This window comes from Spinacia oleracea, chromosome 2 (genome assembly GCF_020520425.1).
Source record: "Spinacia oleracea cultivar Varoflay chromosome 2, BTI_SOV_V1, whole genome shotgun sequence".
Taxonomy (NCBI): Eukaryota; Viridiplantae; Streptophyta; class Magnoliopsida; order Caryophyllales; family Amaranthaceae; genus Spinacia; species Spinacia oleracea.
Window position 1 is genome coordinate 23129669 of NC_079488.1, and position 10668 is coordinate 23140336.

The following is a 10668-nucleotide window of genomic DNA, read 5'->3' on the forward strand; positions in this document are numbered from 1 at the left end:
ATGTCATTTTACATTGCTGCAGCCAAAAGCCAACAACTGATTTTACCATACATATTTTTAAACAACCAATAGTCAAACAGCCAACAAAAGCAGCCAACTTAAACAACCAGTCAAACCAGCCAAGTAAAACAAGCGACAACCGACAGCCAACAGCCAATTGCCAATTGCCAAACAGGGCCAAAGTCCACTTTTGAAACTTATTACCTTCCAAAATTTTAATTTAAAATTACCACCTTATAAAATCACAAACCTTCAAAGTTACCATATGTTAACGGATTCTGTCGATTTTTCCGTTAACAGGTAGTAACTTTAAGGGCTCGTTCGGTATCGTTTTTGTTTCCAGTTTTCTTTACAAAACTAAAAACCAAAATATGAAAACCACAAAAAGTAGTTTCCAGTTTTTTGTTGTCAGTTTTCAAAATTAATATGATTACAATAGGTATGACTATTTTTTAGTTAATAATTCAATCTAAATCATATGACTTATAGAACTAAAAAACCAAAAACTGGAAACTGGCAGTGATACCGAACGGGCCCTAAATGTTTATTTATGTTTTTCCTCCAAAATTTTCACTTTTGGGTTTAAAATTAACACCTCATAAAATCACAAACCTTTAAAGTTACCACCTATTAACGAAAAAATTGACAAAATCCGTTAATAGTGTGGTAACTTTGAAGGTTTGCGATTTTATAAGGTGGTAATTTTAAATTAAAATTTTGGAAGGTAATAAGTTTGAAAAACTGGACTTTATAAGGTGGTAATTAATTTTGAAATTTTCCAATATAATTTCATAATATACAAATTTTATCAAAACAAGTTAAAACTACCAAAAGATGAAAGTACCTTTCGAAAAGAAAGCACTCATAATGTGTAAGTAATCAGATGACCTTTAAAAAGTTTATCCATCAAATATAATTTTATAATTTATCAAAACATATCAAAAACTACCAAACGATGTGTAAAAAGTTATCACAATGTACAATAAATTTATTGTACATCAAGTACGCTCAATGTATATTGATACGCAGCCTAATTTTACTTGACGCAACCCTTTTTCCTTTCATTCTTTTCATTCCCCCTAACCCTCACTTTTATTATTTTCTCTCAATCTTTTTTCATATTATTTTGGTTCACGTAAACTTCATTTTTTTAGTGTAATGTGTACCTAATAAGATTAGAGTTTATATTTGGATTGAAATTGATGATTTTTTTTTTACTTAGAAGACCTTGGAATTGAGGTAATATTTTTTTTTTTTTTCTATTTTTCCAAGTCATTTAATGTGATTTGTATGAAATACACACTTCTATTTTGTACAGATTGAACAGAATGTAATTAACTATTTCGTATAGATTGAACATAGTGGAACTAACTATTTCGTACAGATTGAACAAATGTAATTAACTATTTCATACAGATTGAACATAACAGAACTAAGAATTCCATACATATTGAACAAAACATAACTAGTTATTTTGTATACATTTGACGAAAGAGTGTACCATATTTCACTCATTATAATGTAATAGTACACAAGATTTCATGTACAACGAACATTATAGCACATGCCATTATGCACAAATTGAACAAAATGATATTCATTGTTTCATATATGTTGGACAAAGTAACATATATGATTTATGAAAAATATTGCATTACGTTTCTTGTATAATGTATGAAATAATTATTATTATTAGTGGTTGAAAGTTGATTGAAACATGTTATATTCATGTATTTTACTTGAATTATTGTGATTTTATTTTATCCGTTGTTGTTGTCTGAATAAATCTTTTAAAAAGTTAGCGAGAATGCGATTTATTATACAGAATTTTTTACAACCACTACGGTGTTTGCTACTCGAAGAGAAATGCTTAATTGGGGGATTGAAGTGGGTAAAATGCATAATATTGTCATTATCATTTCTCAGTCTGAAGGTGGGGAAGGTCATGGTTTTGGAACGGCGAAAGCTACCCTTACTTGTGAGAGAGTCGGAAAATATAGGCTTAGCTAGTCGAAAGTTGCAATAGATTTGGAAAAATTTACTGGAACAACAAAGATGTCGTGTCCCTTTAGACTTCAAGCAAAAGAGCATGTTGGTGGCGGATGGAGTGTAGTTGTTCGTCATGGTATGCACAATCTGAAGGAAATAATGCCCTTGGTCCAAGTATGCATTCTATGTTAAGTCTAAAAAATGCGGTTCAGTATTAATTAACAAGTTAATAATTAAGTGAGATCAAGTGAGCTGAATGCCTAGCTAGAGGCCGCTTCAGTTCAAGTGGAATTAATGATATTAATCCACAACTTACTCTTGACTGAACCCGTAGGGTCACACAAATAGTACGTAAACGGATCAAGTATTTAATGGCATTAAATACTCTATCTATGGATATTCGAAATCGACGGATCTTGGTTTTAGTGGGAGCTGAGATCGTCACAAGCAAGAAATGAATACTCCGGAAATGATGATATTGCCGGAAACGGAAATTGTTAGGTTATGATACATATGACAATTCATAAATCATGCGGAAAAACCATTTAGCCAGGAATACATATTATTTACACATAATCATATAGCATAGTTTAGATGCATACTCTTTGTTGCGTGCCTTCCCTAGCTGCGCCCGAACCGAACAAGAACAAGTCTTTAGGACTCCAAGTGTCGTCCCTCCGTAGATAGTCCACAGCACGTCCGGATCCGCCTTAAGATTGACCAACTAGAATCACCCTTAAGGTACTAAAGATTTTCGGCACTTATAGTCAAGGAATGTGTCTGAATTTTCTCTCAAAAACTCACTTTGAATACTTGAATAATCTATAAAATATGTGACCCTAGGCACTTATTTATAGAGTTATGGAAAGGGTTTTGGAATCCTATTAGGATACTAATTTATTTAATTATAACCCTACTAGGACTCTAATTAAATAATCATTATCTAATAGTTTTAGGATTTAATCACACTTTGAATCCCGATTGCTTCAGGATTCCCGCACAAGCATTGCACGAGCACCGTACACCCGCGCAAGCCTTGCGGCCCACGCTAGGCGCACAGCGCTCGGCCCACTGCTGTGCTCCGCGCGCGCGCGCCCAAGGCCTTGGCTGGGCCTGGCCTTGCGCTGGGCCTGGTCGAGGCTTGGCGTGCGCTGGTGTGCGTTGGCTCGCTGGGCGACGGCCTGGCTTCGTGCTGGGCCTTCGTCTAGCGGGCCTCGTCCGATGCTAATTCGTACGATACGCTTCCGATTAAATTCCCGATTCCGGAATTCATTTCCGATACGAACAATATTTAATATTTCCGATTCCGGAATCAATTTCCGTTTCGAACAAATATTTAATATTTCCGTTTCCGGAATTATTTTCCGATTCCGATAATATTTCCGATTCTGACAATATTTCCGTTTCCGGCAATATTTCCGATTCTGGCAATATTTCCATTTCCGATAATATTTTCCGATACGTACCATACTTCCGTTTCCGGCAACATCTACGACTTGGATAATATTTATATTTCCGATACGATCCATATTTCCGTTTCCGGCAATATCATCGTTTCCGGAGTATTCATTTCTTGCCTGTGACGATCTCAGCTCCCACTGAAACCAAGATCCGTCGATTCCGAATATCCATAGATGGAGTATTTAATGCCATTAAATACTTGATCCGTTTACGTACTATTTGTGTGACCCTACGGGTTCAGTCAAGAGTAAGCTGTGGATTAATATCATTAATTCCACTTGAACTGAAGCGGCCTCTAGCTAGGCATTCAGCTCACTTGATCTCACTGAATTATTAACTTGTTAATTAATACTGAACCGCATTTATTAGACTTAACATAGAATGCATACTTGGACCAAGGGCATTATTTCCTTCAGAAATATGGATCGTATCGGAAATATAAATATTATTCAAGTCGTAGATGTTGCCGGAAACAGAAACATGGTACGTATCGGAAAATATTATCGGAAATGGAAATATTGCCGGAATCGGAAATATTGCCGGAAACGGAAATATTGTCAGAATCGGAAATATTATCGGAATCGGAAAATAATTCCGGAAACGGAAATATTAAATATTTGTTCGAAACGGAAATTAATTCCGGAATCGGAAATATTAAATATTGTTCGTATCGGAAATGAATTCCGGAACCGGGAATTTAATCGGAAGCGTATCGTACGAATAAGCATCGGACGAGGCCTGCCGGACGAGGGCCCAGTACGAAGCCAGGCCATCGCCCAGCAAGCCAAGCGCGCCACATGAACAGCCAAGGCCACGCCAGGCCCAGCAGGCCATGGCAGCGCGCGCAGCGCGCGCAGCAATGGGCTGCGAGCTGTGCTGCTGCTTGCGTGGGCTTTGCGGCTCGCGTGGGCCGAGCGGCCGTGTGGGCTGTGCGCGGGCATGGCCTGCATGCTCGTGGGTCATGCTCGTGTAGAGTTTGTGTTCACATACGAAACCTAAATTGTATAGGATTTGTTTGATGATTAAATTCCTAATCCTAAAAGGATAAAATTAATTAGTTAGAGTCCTACTAGGATTCTAGTTTAACTAATTAGTATCCTAATAGGATTCCAGTTCCTTTTCCATACCTCTATAAATAAGGGCCTAGGGTCATTATTTGCAGACACGATTGAAGTATTCAAAGGGTAATTTTTTGAAATATAAATCAGCCATACACTTGCAATAAGAGCCGAAATTCCTAGTAACCTTAAGGGCGATTCTAGTTGGTCTAACTTGAGGCGGATCCGGACATACTGTGGACTATCTACGGAGGGACGACATTTGGAGTCCTAAAGACTTGTTCTTGTTCGGTTCGGGCGCAGCTAGGGAAGGCACGCTACAACATGTATGCATCAATTCTATGCTAAATGATTATGTGTAAATAATATGATTTCCTGGCTTTATGGTTTTTCCGCATGATTTATGAACTGTCATATGTATCATAACCTATCAGTGGTATCACGAGCCTCTTATTATTTTCATAATCTAAATTGCATAAACATGGTTAAATATTACAAATTTGCAAGAATTAAAAGGGGTGATTAATTTTCGTAATTGTTAATTAATTGCAAATTGCGTTTATTTAATTATACGTACGCAGTTTTTCGGCAGTTTCTTCGTTACTCATCCAAATCGAGTGATTTTTGTGTCGATTCCGCATGTAAAAGGCATTCTAAAATTTTGACAAAAATAGTAGTTTTCGGCCGAATCCAGAATTCTCAAATTCGAAGCCTAACTATGACTTTTCGGAGGTTTTAGTTTTTCGAATGCAAAATTTCGTAAATTTAAGATGTTAAATTAAATATTTGCGATTCTTGTTGATAAATCTTGAATTTTTGATTGACCTACTGTATATGTTTAACAAGTTTGAATGCCTAGCCTTGTTAATTATGCAATCTAATTTGTAATTATGATTAATTTGTTGAAAATTGGAATAATTTAGAATTAATTTGATTTTCATAATTAGTTATAATTTAATTAGATACCTATGATTAAAAACCACCATAAAAATTGTAAATTTATGTTAAATTTTAAATTTTTATGACCTAGACTTGAATCCATGTTGATCGGAAATCAATTAAATAATAAATTTTCGATTTTTCGCCCTAAAATTATGAAATTAATATTATTTATTAATTTGTCATTAATTTTGAATATAAATTTTTAATTTTTATGCGATTCCCTCATATAACTTGCACGCACAAAGCAATGGACGCTACGTGTTACCCTTAAGGGGTGTCGTATAGTGCGGGCATGCGACGACGAGCAAGGGAGCTCGTCGCCCATGCGGTACGAATGCAGCGAGCAAGGGCATGGTGCACGAGCACAAGGCAGCAACCCTGCCTTGTGTCGTGGGCTGTGTGCAATGGGCGCATGGGCAAGGGCGAGAGCAAGGCACGAGCAGTCGCGTGTGGGCAGCAAGCGTGCTGCGCCACAGCGCGCACTGCCTCGCGCGCAGCGAGCGCAAGTGTGCGTGCGACGAGCGCTGCGCCCAGCGACAGCGTGCAGCGTGCTTGTTGCGACGTGTGACGAGCGCTGCATCCAGCGATGGCGAGCAGCGTGCTTGTTGCGACGTGCGACGAGCGCTGCGCCCAGCGATGGTCAGCAGCATGCTTGTTGCGACGAGCGCTGGCGCGCGCCTTGCGTTGGGGAGCAGCAGCGATGCGACGCAGTGCATGGGCTGCGCGCACATGGCCAGCGATGGCTGTGTGCGTGTGGCCCATGGGCATGCGTTGCGTGGGGTTGTTGCGTTGCGATTAGATCGTTTTGAAATTTTAATTTGAAATTTTCAGTTTACGTAATTTTAATTAATTTTAAAATTATTAATTTAAATTATTTTCTTGGATTTTAATTTTGAATATTGTAATTATAATAAATTTTATTTATTCTAATTATTTTACTAAAATTAAAATCATGAATTAATTTAAATACGACTGAAATTAAATTAAATTTATGGATTCAATTATAAATTTATATGAGTTTTAAATTTTAATTAAATTTGTATGTTTCCGGTTAGACTAGAAATACATTTTTATGTTCAAAATTAGTAAAGCATATGAATTTATTGGTTTAAGTGGGATCCCTTTTAGTCATATACTCTTGATTAGGTCTACAAATCCTTAAGGTTAAAACAACTTGATTAGAATTAATAAGGACTGAATAATTTGTAGATTATTGCTGCCCTTGATTAATTGCTGCAAATGTTTATGTGATGCATAATGTGTTTTACTAACCAGCTATGTGGGCCATTCATGATAATGAATGGGTGAATGGTATATATTGTATATGTACTGTTTTGCAGGTTATGAAGTGACTAGTATGGCCCAAATAGGATAGAAAATATGGTCTGCGTACCATTAATTTGAATGTAATTGGTCTAAAGTACCAAAGTTGTTTTTCAATTCAAATATGGTCTGCGTACCATCAAATAGTTGTAATTAGTTTTAATTATAGCTTATTCTATTTGAAGAAAATGGTGCCTCCCCCGGAGATTTTCAAGACGGACTTTGAAGTTAAAGCTTCAAGATGAAGTCGGGCCATACTAGATCACATTTATCTTATGCATGTTTTAAGTTATTTATTGCTTTTAAATATGTCTTAAAATGCATGAGATCAAAGCTTGATTATGTTGCATGATTAAGGATTTTAGTTTACTTAAAATCTAACCAACATAGTAAGAGCCTTAAGTTCCAAACTTAAAAATTGAGTTAAAAGGTGCCATGCCAAAATATACACTTGCTTGGATATCCTTTACATCAATCTAGTAATAGTTTTCGCTCAGCGAGGTGTTACTTATTGTTCCTAAAGGGGCAAGGTACACAAATAATTGTGAATACATGTTAGTTTTGGTGAAACTCAACGATATAAGTAAGGAGTCCTTTTATGTCGTGGCAAAATCGATAGGTTTGCCTAATAAGTTCTTAGACGTACCTATCAACCAAGAATAGTTTCTAGACTATTAGCAAAAGGCTTTTGCTTACCTAAGATGTTTTAGGATTAAGTCGACAAACTGTGCTTAGTTCTTCAATGATTTTAGGATCTTGGAATCATTTTATTCACACCTGCCGGAACAATAAATTCGAATAAAATGTAATAACTTGTTTGAATTGCATGATTGCTTTAATTTCAAGTTATTATTCATGATAAATGTTTAAGACTTTGCATGCTTCAATGTATGTTTTAATTATTGTTTATAATTAAATATCTTGCACTGCAGTAAATCCTTTTAGAAAGGTAACAGTTAATTTCCTAGATTGGTAGTGAATCCAAGAACGATTCACGAAAATGAGAGAAAATGAGCGATTTAAAATGTACGTTTCTTTTAGCGACTTTTATGGTTGTTTTCCAGTATCAAAGTCGAATGGCAAACCGATTGGTGCTTGTGAATTCAAAATACAATGTAGTTTTGAGATCATAAAGCATTGAGCTTAAACGCTCAGCTTTACCAATGGTTAACAACCTAAAATCTTTTTCCATTTAATTCTCGAATGAGTCTAGACACTAGACATTCGAATAGATCGATGCTTAGAGAACTTTAGAAGCTTCTGGTAAGATCATCTAGTTGAAACAGAATATTCAACATAAATTAAATGGTAAGAACCTTGTTGGAGTGACATTGGACATGTCTAAACAAAGTATAAAAGTCAACACTAAAGAATTCAATTCTTAAGACTATAAGAAAGGGTACAAGAAATAGGAAAACAAAGGAACAAATGACAGCAATTTACAATTCCGTTTCTACCTATAAGTTTATGTTTAAAGAGAAGTGACCTAGGAATCAAACTTCCTTGGTATCATATACCGCTTGAGGTTCTTACGCCGGTAATAACTCAAATAATGGAAGCTAGGCTACACTAATGGCCTACAAGTGGGAAATGAAGCATGGCAATGCTACATTAGCTGTAGGGTCATCTAGGTTGTTTTAAGTCCTTTCAAGGCTGGAACTTAATGGCTATTTTGTTCCATAATCAGCATACCTAAATTTCTGTTTTCAAACACAGAAAGACTCACATTCAAGAAAAACAAAAACAATGTTTGTTTGTTTATTTGAATGAAATGGTCAATTACGGGTTGAGTCAATATGATTGATTGAAAACAAACAACTCTTTGACAAATAAAAACTTTACTAGGTTCAAATCAATCTCTTGATTTGAGTTCCACAAATCTTTGGCATTGTTACTTAGACCATATCAACAAGTTAACATTCACAAGCTCTATTTTAATGGACTTTTGAAAGTTGGTTGATTTCTAGATCAACTTAAGACAAGCTAGTCTTACTTGTTGAAAGTAACAAAAGATATGAACTATTGTTAGAACGCCTAGACAATAGAGTTCAAAGCTAAAGAAAGATTTTATGACTTTATTATTTCACATGAACTTGAGTGAATATAGGTTTATTTACTCAAATGTGATATAAGTTGAATCTGTTTGGCTAGTTCAAAGATTCAGAAGTATAAAATCCACTTGGCAAGAAATCATAAAGATCTAGGTTAGATCATGTTGATGATTACTTGAGACCTAATATGATCATCAATGATTGTGTGTTGTAATTTCACAATCTAGCTCCATAAGATATGGCATATCTACGTTGGAATGATCGAAGTCAATTAGTACTTGATTCGATCAATGATGGATCATAAAGGCTTTTCCTATAATTTCTAAAAACAAAATGCTCAACTACCACCAAACTAAACCAAAATTCGTCAAAGCTATTGAAAAGTAATTTCAGAATATCTTTTCATAATATATATCTAGAGAGTTGCTAAACTCAGTGGGAGCTTAGTGTTTGTCATTCGACAAACTAAGGCCCAAGTATAGATATACGTTTCATTGTGATTTATTCAAAATGAGACACAAGGGTATTGTTTCTACCACGAATTTTTGAGAACATAATGTTTTTTTGCTCGAAATAATGTCCTTTTGGAGATTCGTTTCCAAAATGACAAGTGGGAGAAAATAGACCTCGAAAGTCTTCGAGGCGAACAACAAACATAAACGGACATTCGGGAGGCTTTTCGAAGTGCTTCATAAAATCCGAACTTATTCTTTAAGGACTTTAGAAGTGGCTTTAAAGAATAGACATCTCTTAGAAGACTTTACAAGTGCTTCAAGGAGAACAGAATATTCAAAGGACTCTCAAAGTGCCTGTTGATATTCTATTGTTTGATGTTCTATACCCAAGTAGGCATAGAGTTCAAATCACTGAAACTATGCAATTCTTCTATTAGATAGTAAAGAAACCTACAACTTGCAGTCAAACTATTAATGAGTTTGTGACCTGTAAGAAAGCTATGACGAAACCCAGATTCCCTAAAATGGTTAGAGGCCATATATAGACTCAAATGTTTTAAATGGTTAGAGGCCATAAAAACATACTCAATGTTTTGATGACAAAATTGAAATTTTGTTGATTTGCAAGAATAGTTTCACACCTATTGGTTGCAAGTTTGTTTTAAGGATAAAAACCATCAAATATGAAAGTGTGTTCACACACAAAGCTAGATTAGTTGCTAAAGGTTATAAGCAAATTCACGGTGTGGATTGTGTTGAAACCTCATGCAAAATCGTAATGCTTAAGTCTATAATTCAAGCAATAATTGCATATTGGTACATATGGCAATTGGATGACAAAACGTATTCCTCAATCAAATGTTGGAAGAAAACTATGTACATGGCATGTCATAGGATTTGTGGATCCAAATAAATACTTGAAAAGGAAAGCTAGCTTATGAAATCTGAGTACAGATTTAAGCAAGCAATTGGGAATTAGAAATGTATTTTAGTGAAGCTAATAAGTATTTTAGTTTCATAAAATGTACATGTTTCTTATAGATATATAAGAAGTGTAGTGGGAGTACGTAAAACTTAATTGGTCCTATGTGTATCACACATATCTCTCTATTGTGAAATAACATTCAAATGCTAATGACTTAGATTTGAAATTATTCATCAATGATGGACCAAGGCGAAACTTAGTACATACTGGGTATTAAGATCCATTTACAAAGATCTTATAATATTGTTTTGGATTAAGTAATGGCATTTACTAAATCAAACACGAAAGACTCCATTGGAGATATTCGACCCATGTGAATAAATCTAAGTAATGAATGTTTGAACTATGTATAAGCAATTACTAAGTTAAACATCAAAGGATCTAAATAAGATTCCTAACCTACA